Raw genomic sequence first — 20,237 nt, forward strand, 5'->3', positions numbered from 1 at the left:
ATTTTTCTGTTAAAGTTTTAGTGCTTATTAAGTCATTGCCCAATCTTCTTCACCTTTTTTCCTGAGTTAATATGACGTCCAGCACCTCCACCATTTTTTTTAATATGACTGTTTTAAAATCGCATACAGAACAAAATAAGAACTTACAAGAATCCTTTAAAATAACTACAATTAATAATACTTACATGCAGTTTTCGAATAATTTTTACTGCTTCATTATAAGTACAGTAGGTCTGACGCTGGAAGCTGGCGGAAATTTTAAAATGGTGTGGATGCGCGGTGGCAAAAGTAGGCAGTTTTAAGTATAAAGATTGCAGCCCTTATTCTTCAATATTCTTATCAGGGGCGTAGATTAAATATTTAAAAATAGGGATCAGTGAGCAAGTAATAGACAGACAAACATAGGAACTAATTGTTGATGTTGGTGACAGTGGTAGAGATTCCAATGATGACAGTGAATGTGAAAACTAACTATAAAACGAAAGCAATAGGTTAATTTTTTCTTTTTGATAAGTCATGTTTTTACATTATTTTCTAGTACGCTACTGTCCTATGTGTATTAATACTATAATTTACGCCTACTGAAAGCTTATTTGTGTATCGGTTCCAAGTGACTTACCCAAATAGGTCATAAATGGGCAAGTACCTGCGCGACCGCTCGCCAGCTTCCTTCGTCAGACCTGTACATATCTTCTCTCTGTCTTGACTAACAAAAATTTAATTCTGTTAAAACATATATCGCTGGGCGTATGTACATGAAAATGATATTTAGAATTCAGTGAACTGAGTTTATATTGATGAAAACTAAGAGACTGAGACTGCATATACGTATTTCAATTTAAAAGACGTAACAAATAACTTAATTGTTTCATGTAATGTAATGATCAGTTTTCATTCATCGACATGTAATTACCCTGTCACATTGACATGTCAAACATGCTGTAGGTACATTTTACTTAACCAATTATCTTTAAACATCAGAAGTTTGAAATCCATTGTAAGTTTCTTATTTTAGATTTGACAGTTCCTGATTTAAATTTTGAGTTTGAAGTAACCCAAATCCTGACTTTCTGCACTAAACCATCATCACAAGGCGGTCAGACTAATTAAACACGCATCTCCACCCCTTAATTTTTTGCAACACATTTGGTTCAATTTTAGAAAAAACGCGTTGAATCTCGTGTCTTCAGTTCAGGAATTGTTTGAGGTTTGTTAACATAGACCAAGGAATTTACCAATCCCCAGAGGTAAAAATTACATGACGTCAAGTCGTTATCAGTCAAGTCACGATCAGGAAAATAGATGGCTTCTTTTGTTGTATAGCATGTGGAACTATCCTGTTCAAACTACATTTCTCGAAGTTGAAGTCGTCCAATTGATCCCACAAAAAGTTAGATATCACTAGACTCATTACCTAAACGGAATGGTTCTGATTATTATTACTAAAGCCGTCTAAATTTCTTAAAATTAAGTTTTTGAAAAAACCTTCATTCACTGTTTAACTTTCCATCGCCTAATTGACCAATTGTCTCCGTTCCAAATTGTCTTGTGACTTGAGCTCATCTACGACGTGTTGATGTTCCTGGATTCTCAGCGATACTCTCATAAAAATTTTCAGCCAACTGCATGCAGTAGAATTTGTTTGTCCAAGAGCGAATAAATTTCCTCAAATTTTTCTCAATTATATAGAGAAGCTCCATATACCATGAAATCAAATGACAATATGGCACTGATCAGAAACTGAATCTACAATGTCGTGTGCATGACAACTTCGGTTATTTTACCGGTCGGTGAAATAGCCGGTTGGCGGATTGACCGTTCGTGTGCAAGGGGCCTAATAAGAGTGAGTTGATGTTATATCTTAATACAGGTAGTGTATCGCCATCTACTGGGTATTCGCTGCTACTGAAGCCAACTGCATGCAGTAGAATTTGTTTGTCCAAGAGCGAATAAATTTCCTCAAATTTTTCATTTAATTAAATTGAAATATGCATACTAATATAATATATATACGTATATACCATTCAGACAGTCTCTTTGTCAAAATTTTAACAATAACAAGACGTACTTTTCTACAGCGAGTAATTTTTTATTCTAAAAAAAAACTCAGAAATAGCAGATGACAATTGTCTAGCATTAGACTCGAACAACTTAAGTACAAAAAAATTGAGGAAAATTTCAATCCATCCATTATTTATTTTCCTTCCATATTATTCTGTTTCTATCTTCTCCTTACTACAATATGCTAATACTGTTCTATCATTCGAAAATCTAAACATATATACAATCAATTGCAATACATTGCATGCCGCTATGACGTCACCGTAAAAGTTTACTACCGCGAAATTTAAAAAGGGTTCGAGTGAACTTTAGATAATGCTTCTATTCTCGTCCGTAAAAGTCTTATCGCCCAACTGGAAGTCAAGAAGCTGTTGCTTTTCAACGAATCCAGACATTTTCTCTCCCTCTCTATCTCTCTCATCCCAGTTTACCATTTATCGTCTCTACACGTCCCAAGGGAAATCTCCGCTTTATGAATTTACTTAGGAGAACGGAACTTGTCTGAAGTTGTCTGTGGATTTATTCCCGCCGAGACAGGGTTAAATTTTAGATGGCTCTTGTTTAAATAATCTTTCAGCCAGGGGGCGGATTTTGGCGGCACGCGTGGGACATGGCCCGCTAGATTAGCGACACGACGCGACGCTCGAGAACGTGCCAAGCACCGGACCAGCGTCTGTAGTCAGGGCGTCACTCTGTAGTACGACCTATACAAATATTGATATTGCACACCATTTAAAATTACGTACGCTTTTAGAATACCAGCTGATATATGTAAATTTGTATAAATCCAAAAGTCAAATAATATTAAAAAGAACGATTGTGCCTCGGACAGAAGTTTGTCCAAATTACGAGTCGTGATATCCTAAGCGGCTATTTCGCCGGGCGGCAGAGAAGAAATTATTATGTCAATGGAATTGAAAATTTTTGCTTCATGCGTTCTTTGTACTTCAAATAACGTTTAAAATGCCCTTATTGCTTTTGTTTCTGGTAGCTGTCTAGGACTCCACAGTTTTCTTGTTAATGTTTTCTACCTATCTCTCTCTTATACACAAAATACACAAGTGCAGTTTACTTATGGTATTTTGTTCTTCAAAGCCCACAAAACCTCAATTGTGAAATAGCCGGCTGGCGGATTGACCGTTCGTGTGCAAGGGGCCTAATAAAAGTGAGTTGATGTTACATCTTAATACAGGCATTGTATCGCCATCTACTGGGTATTCGCTGCTACTGAAGTTTTGTTTAACGCTTAAGATACGTACTTCAGTAGAACTAGAGCACTGTTACAATTTCTGTTGCTTGTTGGTATATCAGGTTTCGATTAACGATACCTTATTAGTGCGATTTTGTCTTGACTTTTACTATTTATGAAAATTATAGGCTATAGAATTAAAATTTTATTGGTATCGTGTTTGGACGACTTTTTGAACGGGACTCTAAATGTGTGTTCAGACGTTGATGAGAGTGGTATTTAAATGAATGCAATAAACTGTTAACCGTAGTGGTTTTACCCGGTTATCCGGCAAAATCAGTATCCGGTGCATCTCTAATTTCCTTAAACTATCAATCAACGAAATCAATAGATACATTCCAAACATACGATTAGATGTAATCATCCATATACCTTTTCCTAAACATAATACATATACTTCATTTACTTTCTCTAGCGATGTGCCCCTTCCTATGTCTTGGATGCGCGCTGGCAAAATCGTAAGTAGGGAGAAAAAAGCTCATTATACTCTCGACTCCTCTTCATTAAACATACTTTTTCATACAGTACCTGCCAAAAGTTTTGTTCAATCATGAATAGTAGTGTGAGTCGAAAACAATCGTTAAAGCCTTTAATATGTCTTCAAATATAAATAAACATCTCGTTGATATTTTCAGTAGTAAATGGTACCAATAACAGCACATTTGAGCAATGCAATTGTAGTGGATAAAATGGTCAATTTTTCCGTGCAGTACTGTACGGATTATACGCTCCTCACCGGTTAAGAGTTTGGCCGAGAATTCTCTCCTTCCTTTTCTGGCCTAGTGCTGTTCTTTTCTACTTTGCGCCGGTCAAACTGAAGATCACATCGCTACAGAAAATAAACGAAGTACACCTACGTCAATTTCTTCATATTGCAAGTGATCATTACAAACAAACCAATTTCTTCTACTTCGTTATCGAATAACAGACAACAGTTGTTATTTAGTTAGTTTTCCAACTAGTCATTAATTTTGTGAAAGGGCTTTGTATTGTCGAGAAGGTAATACGAAATCGTTTAGCGAAACAATCCAATGAAAGCGCAGCTTTGTATGGCCTATCGTCGTATGAAATTGAATCTTTTGTTGTGAACTAAGGTTAATAATTGACGTCAAATACACAGGCCTCATATGACGAAAAATGGGTTAAGCAAATTTAACTTTAAATGTGTAATGCACCATTCAGTTTATATTGAAATAGTTACTAGATAGTTGACGAGACAAACAATTATTGAATCTTTTGTATAATCAAGAGTTGGAGAAGTTTAATTTGCAACTTGTTCAAAGGTCGTGGGTTCAAAACACACAACACAGCCCCCAAAGATCGATAATAATTATGAAATGACTCGCCCGAATTACTATTACCCACGATAATGGGGTGGTTTTTAAACTGGGTGGATAAGTTTAATTTGCAGCATGTTCAAAGGTTATACGTTCAAAGCCCACACACCACAACCACAAAAGATCAATAATAGTAAACTGATTCACCCAATTTATTACCCAAGACAACGATGAGCAATTCTCATTTTATTTATGATATTATTTCTTCAGGTTGATAAATGAGTAAACAGAATCTAAAAAAAAAACCTTTCGGATATTTCATTCCACAAATTACTAATAGTCGTGAACGGGCGATCCTTCCTGATTACGCCAAAGGGTAGGGTGGAAGATTGCCTTCAGCTTCCTCCCCCCCAGCTAGGTGGTGGTTGGAATGAGATGAAAGACATAAAGACAAAAAGGAAATGATAGGTGTTGTCTCGAATATTACCTACTAGTGCCCCAGCGAAACACAAAATCCCTTTTAACAAAGATTTTATTTCCAAATTAATTATTGTAAGATCAAATCAAAAAGACCTGGCTATGCGGATATTCGACAGCATCATCATCATAAAGTCGTCAGTCCTAAGACTGGTTGGTCTATTTTTTATTGACTTCCATAGCCCTCTATTCTCCTATTCTTTCTAATACCTCTTTATTTCTAACCGTCTCTATCCACGGTATCCTCATCATTTCGAACGCTTCTAACCTTTTTGCGTTCGCAAGCATAGAGGTGACCTTTTTTTATTGAAGACGACTCAACTCTGCGCTATCCTCTGCGTTATATCCCTACTACTCCTGACTTATCTGACTTCCTTCATACCTAAAATCAGCCACTTCTTCTAATTTTTCGTATCCTATCTTTATATTCTCTGTTTCCCTACTTTTTCTTCTCTTGCATACTAGTATCTTTGTTTTATTGACGTGACAACGTCTTATAATTCGATGGAGCCGGCTGCACGCACGAAAAAACATGACTCATGCGGCGTTACCTCGCTCTGAGGCGTTCCATTTAAGGCTTAAAGTGCAAGCGAGAGCGCGGAACGAGCGACAAAGAGGCACAATCGGCCACCGCGTTCGGCAGCGTTCGACATCTGTCTCTCTCCTACTTGAGTGAGCGATGCGTCCGCGTGGACAGCTGCTATACAATAATACATTTCCATTTACCTCCTTCTCTATATCCATACAAAATATCTATCAAACAAATAAAATTAAAATTTTCTTTTGAAAAATGAAACCATTTAATTAGTATTTTCTTATGACGTTGTCACGTTCAACTATCGTCAGTAAATCGGCTTTACGATTTTTTTTTATTTATTTTCATACAATACTGTTTTGTCAATACCGCTTCCATTTTATTTAAAGCTTATCTCTAACTCCACCTTGCTAGATGCTGTTACTCCTATATCATCTGCAAATCTAAGCATACTAATCTTTTGCCCCTCTATGTCTAACCCGGCAGTTGTACTGTCTTTAATTATGTTGATCGTCGATGATGTATAGATTAAAAAGTATCGGTGACAGTATGCATCCCTGTCTGACTCCCTTCCTAACGTTTACTTCTCTACGTTACAGCTCTAGCTCTGTAACTGCCTGCTGCTCTTTATACAAACTACGTATCACTATTCTATCTCTGTAACTTATACCTACATTTTTAAGTGTATTTAACATCTTGTCCCATTTAACATTGTCAAAAGCTTTTTCTAAATCTACAAATCCTATGTACGCGCTCATTTTTTTCTCTACCCCTTTCTCTACTGTTACCAGTAAAGCTAGAATGACCTCCCGTGTTCCCCTATTTCTTCTAAACCCAAATTGGTCTCCCCCTAATAGTTCTTTCGCTATTTTTATGATCCTCTGTACAATTCTAGCTGAGATCTTCGACTGCATAAGTGAAAACTAAATAAGCTTACATCGAGCATTTAGTCTTGCTTTTGCTGATTATTGATTTTTAATAACCAATTTAGCTGATAAAAGGGATAGAAAAATGAAACAATAGTCTTTCACCTCCTATTTCCCGCTGAGAAAGTGGCACATGTTTCAACTCTCACGGAGCTGTTCGTTAAAGCTCGCTGTTGTGTTATGAACCCTTGTTCTTCAGAAGTTCCCGAGCAGTTTCCTGATGTTATTCAAATTAGATCTTAGACAGACTGTACAAAATAAAGCATTACATCTACTTGTCCGCGAAAGATTACTTCACAGTAGGCATTTAACTAACATCGTTAAGATAGATTACCCTCTTAAGACATTTCTTCATAATCACATCAGTCAATTTATCTTTGCGGCATCAGGGAGTGATAAATAAAGCGTAGAATTATTATGATTCGGGTTAATAGGCTTCGGCCGAAATAAACGATCAGGTCCAGACGTTTCGTTGGCAATTACAGCTGATATCATCAGTGGATGAGAATGTGGGCGGAATTACGCATTAGTCACTACCGATATTCTGAAGTAAGTTTCAAAATAAAAAAAAAAATACAACGTCTAATTATACAACACACTATTGAAGTGAAACTTCTTCAGGCACACGAACATACTGGGATAGCGGTTAAGGAATTGGTTTAATGGTATTATTTGTATATTATGAATTTAAATTTTACACTACACATGGCGGAGTTGCCTGTAACGAACGTTGCATTGAAGCGCGCTCACGGCTCAAGCGATCCCCTCTACGAATTGTACTACGTGGCCGAGTAGAGGGGGGACATCCGTTGCACGATTTCGTTACATAGCAACTCGCATGAAACGAACTTACCCTACCGTGCGTAAAGAACTTTCACTTCAAAAATATTTCCACAGGGGAATGACCCCTGGAATTTCTGGTTTTGTTCGAAAAAATTAAAGTGGCGATATTCCGTGCAATAACCTCTTTGGAAATCAGTTTATAAATTACAAGGAGTTTTTTTTTACCCCACACAAACTTTGCGTTGCTGTTTCCAGTCAATAACCTTATAAGCTGCGTTTAATTAACAAACTTTTTGTACGGTAGCTTTCTTTTCCTGTTTAAGAACAATTTACATTAACTTTAGAAGAAGAAATATAAAAACAGTCAGGATATGAAAACGCGTAGACGTACTCCGTATGAATCAACTCAAAAGGTTATGGCCACGTCATATTAAACTCGCCCGAAAATTGTCGGTTATATATATATATATATATATATAAGTCCATTCACAATCTTCCATACACCGTCATAAGCTGGACAAAATCCAGTAAATAATAATTATCCTTTTGATATTAATTAATGCGAACTTCATTAATTTATCCGCTAAAGCGTAAAGTCAAAGGCCCGGGTTCGATTCCCGGCGTGGGTGTGACAACAGCAACGAATTTTCCTCATTAACTTGAGGTAATTAATATTGGATATTGAATGAAATTTACATTAGTTATATATTAATATTTAGTATCAACCACTATAACAGTGTGTTTCATATGGTATTATCCTATTGAATCTAAACATTTCTGCAAGAATTAAGGACTTAAGGTAATCGGTCGAGCTTAGCAACTAAATAAAAATTAATACAATAAACTCACTTATACCTTAAAATTTTTAAAAGAAAAACTTGATAATATTACCCCTCATCATCATAAGGTCATCAGTCCTAAGACTGGTTGGACACGTACCTCCACTCTTTCCTATCCTGAGCTAAATTTCGCATTTCCCTAAAACTAGAACAGCTCACATCCTTAACTATTTACGAACAGTAATCTAATCTAAGTCTACCTCTACCCCTCCTAACTCCTGTTTCTGCCTCTAATATGTCTCTGACTAGACCTTCATGTCTGAGAAGGTGTCCTGTCAACCTATCTCGCCTATTTTTTATTGTCTTCCATAGAGTCCTCTGTTCTCCTATTCTTTGTAATACACCACATTTCGAACGCTTCTAACCTTTTCTTTTCCGTCGCTCCCACTGTCCATGTTTCGCACCCGTACAACGCCGTCCTCCAAACATACACCTTTAACAACCTTTTGCGAATTAACGGTTCGCAAGCATAGAAGCGACTTCTTTTTATTAAAGGCGACACCACCCTGCGCTATCCTCTGCTTTATATCCCTACTACTCCTTCCATCCTGACTTATCTGACTTCCTTCATACCTAAAATCAGCCACTTCTTCTAATTTTTCATCTCCTATCTTTATATTCGCTCTTTCCCTACTTTTTCTTCCCTTGCATACCAGTATTACCCACAATAATCACTTTAATCTAATCAGTACTTTTCATTTTTAATTTTTAATCCCACTACAAACTATACAAACTACCGCAAGTTAATGAGGAAAAGATTTTGTTGCTGTTGACACACCCTTGCAGGGAATCGAACCCGGGACCTTCGGCTTTACGCGCCAATGCTCTGAGAAACAAAATTTTTCCCTCATTAACTTGTGGTAGTTTGTAATGGGATTAAAAATTAAAAATGAAATTTCATATTAATGTTTGATATTAACCCCTATTAAGTATCAAAGTGTTTCATAATTTTACTAATCAGTACTGTTATTTACCACGTATCGGTTATAAACGTTTTGAGCGGCGAATTAGGATCNTTGTGGTAGTTTGTAATGGGATTAAAAATTAAAAATGAAATTTCATATTAATGTTTGATATTAACCCCTATTAAGTATCAAAGTGTTTCATAATTTTACTAATCAGTACTGTTATTTACCACGTATCGGTTATAAACGTTTTGAGCGGCGAATTAGGATCACATTAACTTTAGAAATGAAAGTTGAAAGGGTTTCATTTGATTTTAACTTCCCACTTCTCCGAATCTTCCCAAAACGTTTAATAGGTCATAAAACTTAAACTGAATTGAAAATGTGATTAAAATGGACTAACGATAAGCCCAAATTGAATTATTTTCTTTGACTGTGTACAAACACGGACCAACGACAACAGGCAGATACAAACACACGAATACCCACACAGAAATTCTCGAAAAGCAGCTGCAAGCCGAATTACAAATAATATTAGCCGTTGGTTCTGCTACAAGAGGGGCCATTGTACATACCACATTCACAAACAAATAATATGGTTAAGGGCCGACCACAAAGGCTCTGATGAAAAGGGTCCATAACCACATCCTCGACATTAAATTCGGTTCCTGTTAGCCGTCAACAAACGTGAAATAGCCATGAAAAGCGTGAATTTCGCGAACGACGCGGAAGGGAACGCCTGGCACCGCACCGCTCTTTGATCCTTATACATATATCGTAATAAAAGCGATAACTGCTGTAGTATCTTGCAACCGCCAATCGTATCACTTACGATTGGGTTTTAATTTCGGCGACATTTCCATGATGTACGCAACCAACTATGCACCTGAATTTGATGGATATAACATGTGATTACAATATACGTATATGCAACCAACTATACATCTCGATAGATGCGTTTAGACCCGGCCAAATTTTTCCAACTGTTTATTTCCGACTGTAATACGTTAATATTACTGATTTTTAATTTCTTTGTGCTTATTGGACATACATTACTTTGATAATTTAATAATGAAGAGATGGCTCAAGGCATTTGTAGGAATTTTTCTATACCAAGCCGTGCTTATTAATAGATAATGATATCCCTATGTTCGGTTCTTAATTCGTCACTAGTCTATAAGAATAGTTTATAATGATACCACCAGCACAATTTAGTGCATGAAAAAAGGAAAATATCGCATTTACAAAACCTTAATGAAAAATGACTTCTGAAAAGTCGTATTTAAGTTAGAATTTCAGAGAATTCCCCAGACAAAAAAATGAAAAAAAAAAAATGAAAAGATAGTTAGTTGTCTGTTACAAAGCCAGGACATGGACAAAAAAGAGCGAAACGTTGGCGATGGCTAAGCAAGTTTATTTTGATAAAAACATTCTCAATAACGATTCCCTTTCAAACTTTACGTTCATTTAACGTTAGTCAGAAGTAGTCTACGAGCTACTATGCTTTCCTTTGTCTCCGCCTTATAACTGTTTCGTACATTATTAATTATTGCGCGAAAGCAATCACATCTGCCATTGAAATCCGGGATCCAATTTTCAAGAGTGACGCATGATAAAATCGCAATCTTCTCGAAAGGTGTCGACATTGACGCCTCCTACACGCACGTATTCACATACACGAACATAAGTTGACGATATGATCTTTTTCTTTCTATATGTGTACACCATTAAGAAATAGTTCTATAAAACCGGCATGCACAAGGTGAACAATTAATATACTCGGCATGGGATATTCCCATACAAATTGACCGCGGCGATCCATGCGGAGTTTTTCGTAACAACGGATTTCTAGATGGTTTGTTAATTTTGATTTAAAATATCAAGTAAGTTAAATTGATAAGGTGTGTTGCTTAACTTTAGGGTAGGAGGTAGAATAACAGAAGTCTTGAAGCGAAGTAGAATGATTAGATATACATTTACAAATATTTACAAAGAGTATCTTCAAACAAATAATTAATAATAACTAACTGGACAAGTGCTTCGATGGAAGTAAACTTAAAAAAGAACCTTTGGGTGTTTCATTCCCACCAGTCAGTAAAGTAATACTGGTGGGCGGGCAGTCCCTCCGGACTATCCCGGAAGGTAGAGTGCAAGGCCCTCTTCAGCCTCCTTTCAGGAATCGTGGGAATGGATGGGTGGTGTTTCGGGTGAGAAAGATGAGACGGACGAAATGAAGACAGAAGAGAATGAAAGATTATCTGTGGAATATTACTGCCCCAGCATTTGCCTAAGTGATCCAAGGAAACCACAGAAAAACTTGGACCAAGGTAGACGGACCCGAAATCGAACCGGTGTCCTCCCAAATGCTAAGCAATGGTCTAAACTTTTAGGCCATGCCGCTCGATTCGGAAGACCCTGGTCAATTCTTCTATCTAAAACTTAAATCTAGGACAAAATGCCAAGAGTGTAGCGAATATTACCATTGGAGATTAACCCTTTTAAACATTTCGGTAGATACAAAACCTGTAAAAAATCGAGTACATCAAAAAATTAACAAAAAGCACTATCTAAACGTTAAACTCATAAAACACACATCCCATAATAAAATTGAAACTGTATTGGGGATCGTAAAGGATCCTTCCTGAACCGTTACCTCTATAAACTAATTTAACTGATGCATCTAGCTATCCCCGACAGGTCTACTATCAAATAAACACAACGCCGCCTTGTAGATTTATAAAATATTATAAAAACTGCATACAGGAACTTTATGACCTGCATCAAGAACAACGGTCTATACTTTGAACACTGCAACTGCAAATTAAGGCCAAACAAACCTAGGAGACATTACTTGCTTCCTATTCATTAACGATTAACAAGCATTGGGATGAAAACAAAGTCTTTAATTGTAAAAAACTGACTACATGACACTCAAGCTCGTGCTGATTTGTTTTGACATTCAACCCGACCCGATGAACAAGAACAGCTTTATCTCTAAACAAAAAGGAACATGTGTGAATAGTATTTAGGAAGAGATGGCACCTATTCAAAAGAGACCTCTACCAATAGCTACGCTTTATCTATGTACATACACAAGTTCAAGTACGGTATCCAGTAAAGGGCCTCTTGTTCTTTATATAAAAAAGATCCATCCGCTTGTCCGAAGTACATATACAAACGTACCACATACGTATATTATAAGCGTCAAAAACTTGTCAATTGTTTTTTACAGCTTTTTAAACACTTTAGGCCAGATTGCACCACGGATTTCGAAATGAGTTCTTTTTATCCGTTTCGTCGAGAGGGAGTTTTAACTGTCGCAAAAACTGCGACAATGAATTCAATTCAATGCCACGACCTGGGAGACGTACGTTCGCTACTCAGACGAAACACGTGAATACGTGAATTCGTTACACATACACAAACACGTGTTTGAATTAATACCAGGTACATGTATATGCACAACATACATTTGCATTCGCGTCTGGCTGTATACATAACGTACTTACAGTGGCGGAACATGAAAAGTAACTTGGGGACCCAAAAGCAGAAACGATGTAATTTTTGGATAAGTAGCTTTTACCCCCTCTCCCCTTCTATATTTACTTATTCAGTTCCTAGGGATACCTTTTGATACGTTTTCTTCAAAATATAACCGAAGAAGTTGTATCACCTTTTGATTTTAACTCTTCACTCACAAAAGAATTCGAGAATAGCGATGTAAGATATTTAGAAAGATTCCTAAATGTACCCTTAAGAATCATAATCAGAAACATCATAAAATTATCGAAGTTTCTACAATGCTCGTCATTTTTCTACAAAATTCTCGAAATTCTTTTGATACGCGGTCATGGATGTGTCATTCAGCATATGCTTTACACCCCTGAGTGATCCACCGACAATTTGGTATTTTTGGAATCGGTATTCAAGGTAAATTTCGATGATTATCTATAATTAAAAATATTTCAAGGATGTTGCATGAATTTTTGGGGAGACTGCGTCTGTACGACGTCGGACATCATTCTCAATTTTGATTGACATTATCTATTCTCTCATAGACCAACCGCCACTGTATCCGTGTATATACGCATACGTACTCGTTAAACGAGGAGCTCAGGTGAACTGTAAACCCTCTTTCGAATATTAAAGTTGTTATTTTCAGACATAAGATTGCTCTTCCTCCTCCGCCAATCTAGAACTGAGATTAGGCGTCCGACGTCTTGTCGACGATGCTGACGAATATTTCATATGAAACGGGAGGGAATTGTGGAACAAGTTTATACGATAACATTCGTCTGACAAATGACGCCATAACAGATATTAGTTCCTAGTTTCCAACATTAGATACCTATTCATAGATATGTTTATCTAACGCGTTGATGCTGGTAATTACCTCGGTTACATTGTTAGAAAACTTTGTCTCACAAGTCAGTGGTGATTTATATCATCAAATCAAGTCGTTTTATGAAATTATAAAGGAGACACTACCGAGATAGGTTTACATACATATGTATGTGGTTTAGAGCTTTAGAGTTAACTAGTGTCCAAAGCATTAGAATGTTCTACTGTCAGTGTATTTAAGGTACTGGGACAGTCAGTGATATTGAATATACTCCTATTATGAAACACATGACACTGCTTTCTGAATTCCTGAATCATTACTTCCAAAACTGTAAGGCCGACAATGATGATGACAATAAACAGCAACAATGACATAAAAACTACAAGTGCAACACATGAAAGTCGCATCTGTGAGGGTAGACGCAAGTCTACATTTTATATCCTATTCACACCATAACTTTTTTTCGTTTTCGTTTTCCGGCAAAAGCTCATACGACGATCTATCTAAAATCACCACATTGTGACATATATTCCACTAGCAATCCCTTAAGGACGTTCCTAAAGACCAGTGGTTCTCAACCTATGAATACGATTTCCCTATATAAGTTACTCACTTGTACTGTAAGAATTAGTTGACCAGCACTACGCTTTTTTGCCCAGCCTCCCATGCACATAAGCGAAAAAATTGACCTACTGCGTCGCTTTACTCGACTTGGCAACGTCTCATATTTATATCGTCTCGAACTGATGAAGGTGAAGAGATATCATGACTAAAGTTATACAATTTTTTAAAAAAAAAGCCAAATAATTTATTTATTAGTTTCGGTAATATAAAGTTATACTTATATAATATAAATACATTTTTTATCATTTTATATAATTGTTCATTTTTATTATTATCAGTCAATAAATATTTAATTTCTTTCTAATATAAATAGTGTATTTTATTTTCTATTATGTTTTTTAAGTCTATGAATTTATTAAAAAGTAGAACTTATGTTTTTTCAACTAAACATTTTTATTCAAAATAATAATGAACTGAATTATAATCAATATTATTAGTAATTGTAATATTAATAATAATCGAGTGAATATTAATAGTAATTTTAATATTGTTAAATGAAATCAGACAACAATAAATAAAAACACGCAGGTTCTACAGTTTAGGATAACCAACATAAACGTCCCGCGCTATTGCAGCGAAGCCAAGTCGCACACTACTGATCAGCTTATGCAGGAGAGTTTGAGTCTGAGATTTACTTTACACATTGTTTACAACAAAATAAATACCGCTTCTTGTACCGATTTTCTATGGAAATTATTTATGTGAATATTATCTGCCTATTCTCGAAATTTAAAAAAAAATTGTAAGAAAATTAAACTTGTTAGACACTAAAACCTACATGAATTAGTATGAAATGTATAAACTAACATACGTTCAAATAGAAATTTAAAATGCTAATATTTTAAAGGTTAGTACCGCAAAATGGGTGGAAATTTTTCGTATGCGTTCAGAATACAGGCAGGTATTTACAATTAAATTTTACAGATGATCGTAAGAAAAAATTTTTTTTGGGAACGTCCTTAAGTTGCCCACTATATAACAAAAGAATCCGTGAATAAAATAGACTGGAAGGTAGCTCAACTTTCTCCTTCGACAAAGAATGGATTTTGTTTCACTTATTGGGTCTACTCAAGGAAAAAGTTCAGCGATAGTGAAGAAGTCTATTGAAAGGTAGGAAAAATAACATTCTGTAAAGACCCTTCGAGAACAACAGTTTTATTCCAAAATGCAGTTTGTAATAGATCTCATTAGATACTTCTATTTTTCTTGGATTCCTTTTTTATTTATCTTTAATTCAACTCATGCTGCTGCTGTAATTCGTTTAATATTAATTTATGTGTACACTACCTCGCTGATATATTAACTCCCTATGCCCCCATGTGATTGAACAGAGATTACACGTTGCTGAACTGCAGAGAAATTTGTTGATGAAGCACTTTATGACAACGTTCAGTTGACAAATAAAGCCTCAGGCAACAGATATTGGTAGTTCCCGTACGCAAGACGCGTTGGCGTAATTAGGTCGATCAGATTATTAGTTAACTTTACGTATGAGTCTACGTATGTACGTACGTATGTGTGTACATATGTATGTAAATCTACGTGGCAAGTGTTTGTTAAGTACTGCTACCCAATATAAATCTTACATTATGTTGATTAAGTATATCAAACTGAAGGAAATTATGTTGCTGTTAAGACTTACGTAAGACTCTGTTTTCTCCAAACTTTCTATGAACCCCCGTGAGTCGGTTTGGAGAGATATATATATATATATAGGTTTTACGAAACTGTAATGGCCAATGAGTTATCAAAATTATAAGGAGTTGCAGAAATTACAAAACCTCCATCTATTTCCGTGGTTTTAATACTGTTGAGGTAGTAATACGTAATATAAATACTGCCTTTCTCTCTATTCCTAACCTCAACTTTACACAACGCATATCGATTTATCATCTAAAGGGAAGGAAACATTTGACAACACCTAGCCTAACCTAACCCAACCTTCCTGACAATTGCCGTAAAGGGTAAATGAAATGGGTTTATTAGGTAAGCCGAGTCAAGCACTTAACGGTGCTGTACAACGTTGCCAGACTATCTCCAGTTATATTACACCCCTAACGCACAGAAATTATCTAAAGCGTTATCATCATCATTTGACGATTTTCCTAATAATCTGTATTTGTGGTATACATCCTTTTGTAGTTTACTAAGTTTAATCAACCAATTAGTATAATTTCTTCTTCAAGCTTTTACAGATCGTTTGATAATTGTGCAACAAGTGTTGCCAGTAAAACTGCTACCGATTGAAATAAATGGTCACGAAGGGTTTACACGTAAGTTAAGGTACCTTAAATATATATATGTATTCACTGTTCATATATGTGGTACATACGTATCATATCTACCTATTAAAGTTCTCCGCGGCTATCTGGTGCTCGAAGCAGAAATTTGCAGCTTTATGGTTGGATCGTTTAAGTTAAACATGCGAGACTGGTCCTTTGGGACACAACTCTGAAATGCCCGACGAAATTAGCAAAGGTTTGCTAGTTGGACCATCGTCGAGAGGGTAGCTTCAACTTATTAATAATTGAAGCACCTCTGTTCACTTAAATGTGTAAATTGTTGATTACCCAAATTCGACGAAGCCGTCATTCTCGTGTTGTTGATGTATTTTACTCAAAATTTGCCTAACTGTTTGAATAAACATACCAATATGTTAATAAGTCGGTCAAAAGTTTTAATAATATAACTACTATTTCGTATATAAAACTATGTGATTCTTTTATGCATATGGCAAAATTAAGCATTCCATAAAACGCCAAGGCTTTAAATAAATAATTAGAGAAATTTTAGATTAAGTATCTGTAATTAAAATATTCTGGTGTTTTATCAAACGCCTAGACGTTTTATAAAAAGTTTGTCTCTCCCTGCACCTCCGCCATTTAAAACAATTATTTGGGTTTCTACAAAGTCATCCTCATGCCCTATCTGGCCGACTGTCCTACCATGTAGATATTTAGTGTCATTAGTATTTGGAGGGACTTGTAAATCTTCTAATAAAAAACTAATAGAAGCTTGGATGAAAACAGTAGGTATCAAAGGAGTGAATTCCGGAATAAAAATTTGTTCACGTCATTTTAATGCACATGATTATATTTCAGCAGGTATTTACCATCAGCCATAACCTTAATATTTAAAACTAGAATCATACTAAAATTATAAAGTGAGAAATTATTTATTCCTGTGTAATTGATTTAACACAATTCTAATGATACGATATAAGTATTTTGAGGTTAAGAACCTACCTGCTACAATACAACAAAGTTGCAATAATGTGTTTGCAACGTTCTCTTAAATCGGCTTTGCACGTGCAAGTCATTGATATGTTATTGCTTAAATCACCCAGAATCACCTCACCAATTATATAACGTGAATCACGTTTTAAATCCGAAGGTTGTAAAAAGTAGGCAGTAAACTTGACGGAATTTGAAGGCTAGCTTCCGGACTTGTTATTTCCGAATTTTATAATGTGATTGGCATTAAAGACACGCTCACCTTCAACGAAATTTCCTTTCCGAGGCTTTGTGTCAGCCCAATCACATATTGTGTCAATACTTATCATTTTATCGTAATTTAAAAACTACACACACTATAGGAACTACGATAAATTTTCCCTAATCGGCGCCATGTTTTTAGGCTCATCCCATTTGACGGATCCCAATAGATTTTGAGAACTTTAAGGCAATTTCTGAATCCGAACTCGCGACTTTGAGATCTGTCATTAAAACATCTCTATGCTCAAGCAAACTACAGTTGTGAGTGAGTCAAAATTCTTACCACGAGACAGCCATGTTTGCAAACTAATTATCGATATTTCTTTTGTATTAATAACAACATTCTCACTTAAGCAAATGAGAAACGGGATTTCCTGGATAAGCATGCATACAATATACATATATAACCAGTTTCCGTAGTGTTGCTATCGTCCCCAACCAATCGTGATCATATGCCGAGGAACTTAATATTCCAGAAATGAACCCAATTTGCAATGAGTGCAACTGAGGCGAAGTACCGCGCATCTCGATGAGCTACCGGTTGGTATATGTATAACAATCATTGAATTTACTTGCAATGGCTTTCGTCAAATCGATACACATGTAAAATTAATACAGTCGCACCTGATTCACATCGATTTTACGTAATGTCAGAAAAATATTTTTATCCGATATTGCATGGAGATCGACCTTATTACTGTTGAAACTTACAAATTTGTTGAAAAACATGGAAGAAAGATAGTCCATTTGGATTATCGGCTCAAAAAAGCCTACGTTAACTGATTTAACTTTTATTTGGAAAAAAATTACGTGGTTATAGGTATTTAATGGAAAAATGTCGTAACTGATGGATAAATTTCGTTTAAACATTATGAAGTATTAGATCTTACTGTAAAAATATTTTGTGAAACAGACCAAATCTTACCTATGGTTTCAGGGTAGGCAGATTTGTATAGGATTTGTGTATATGGGATAATGGATGATCTAATAAAAGAATTAAATTAATCCTAACCTAACCCAACCATAAAATCTTATAACTCCATAACTTATCGCATAACTATTTGTGACGTAGTATTTTGAGCAAGGGGCGTGAGGTTATAGGGTAATAAAGTTTTAAGGTTAGGTTAATTTACTTACAATTAGTTTAATTCTTTTATTACACCATCCGTTATCCCATATACACAAATTTCCTTTACGAATATGCTTACCATAGGTAAGATTTGGTCTGTTTCACAAAATATTTTATTGTATACCTTACCGATAGTGTTTCTATTGTTGTGCAAAGCATTATGAAGTTATACATTTAGTGGAAGAATTGATTGGTTACGAATTTTAAGTTTACAATCGCTTGGGATTATCATCATCAACGTTTTTAGTGGAGTGTTTTTTGAGGTTAGATTAAGTTAGGTTAGGTTAGGATTTTGGAGTGTTTTTTGAGGTTATGTCCAAACTCAGTTAACCGCAAATTTGGATTCAGGAACCCCAAAAATATACACTATACACTGTCAGGTCGAAAAAAATTTTTTTTGTGTTACTGTAAACAATCTAGATGTGTGTTGTGATCACACCGTTCTGTTGAAATTCATCTTTTTTTATATGCCACAGTCTGGGGTTCTGAAAGATCAGACGCTGATCCATTTAAAATGGCTCAATCCTTATCAGGATAACACGATGTCTTCTTGAAAATTTCATAATACATATGTATATGCAAATAAATGTTACGTGGGTTGTGGAAGCATAATCCGTAAATGTAATCCCGTTTTTCCGCCACTTAATTTGCATCTAAACGAGTCTTCTGTTCGAGGCGATTCGACTCTGTGCATAGTTTTAAAAATCCCGAAACTCAACCTCTGCTTTTTATTTAGTTAGCGAGCTCTCCCAGTTTATAAACGCGAATTATCAGAGGAGAGACTTCAGCATTTTCCATCACATATTATGAGGAAACTGTTCGTGAACAATGCCGAATCTCTCTATCCCCATAGGTTTCGAAATAAGTAGGTATAAAATAGAGCAAAGTTCCCAAATAGGTTTTGCCGAGTGCTACGCCGATTCTTATTAAAAAAGTTTGATGAACCAAGTTTGCATTGAAACTCCTCGAGAATAACATTGCCTATTTCTTTCCTATCATTTCCTTCCATTCATAAGTAATCATCAGAATTTGATAGACGAAACGAAAATATTTGCAAAGTGAACTGTTAGATATTACTGCATTATATTTCCAGTTTTTCATTTCTTTATCCTTTTTCAAGTCCTATCTGTTTAATGTGAAAATGCATTTTCACGACTATAAACTACCTCAGCTTAATGAGCGAAAATTTGTAGCTGTTGTCATACTAGTGCAGTGAATGAGGGTAAAAATTAACTATTACCTCCGATTTTGGTGAACCTCCATCGATTTGCATGAAAATTTGGGATTAAGTATATTTTACCCTCAACTTCAGAAGTGACATATGCTCGACTTGCGCTTTTTGCATTTTAGGGGTGAAATCCACCCCTTTTGTTAAAAATGGGGAAAAATGCAGATTTAAGCATTCTAGCGTAAGTAATCTCGTTTAATTAGATAAAATAAATATTTTTCAACACATATGCATGATTTAAGATTTTAATTAATTTTTCAACCCTTTTAGCAACCACCCCTTAAATCGAAAATCATGAAAAAATCATTTTTTCATCATGTATGTTTTGTGAGCATGTACCTATCGACACGTCTACTTCTTACTATCTA

At 35.6% G+C, this 20,237-nt stretch overlaps 1 protein-coding gene across 1 annotated transcript in view; it reads left to right on the forward strand.

Annotated features, from left to right (window-relative positions):
- LOC108734062 (collagen alpha-1(XV) chain-like) overlaps window positions 1–20,237 on the forward strand; it is a 368,331-nt gene that overhangs the window by 194,565 nt on the left and 153,529 nt on the right. The gene's annotated exons all lie outside the window — the stretch shown is intronic.

Source organism: Agrilus planipennis, unplaced genomic scaffold (assembly GCF_000699045.2).
Source record: "Agrilus planipennis isolate EAB-ADULT unplaced genomic scaffold, Apla_2.0 scaffold10, whole genome shotgun sequence".
Taxonomy (NCBI): Eukaryota; Metazoa; Arthropoda; class Insecta; order Coleoptera; family Buprestidae; genus Agrilus; species Agrilus planipennis.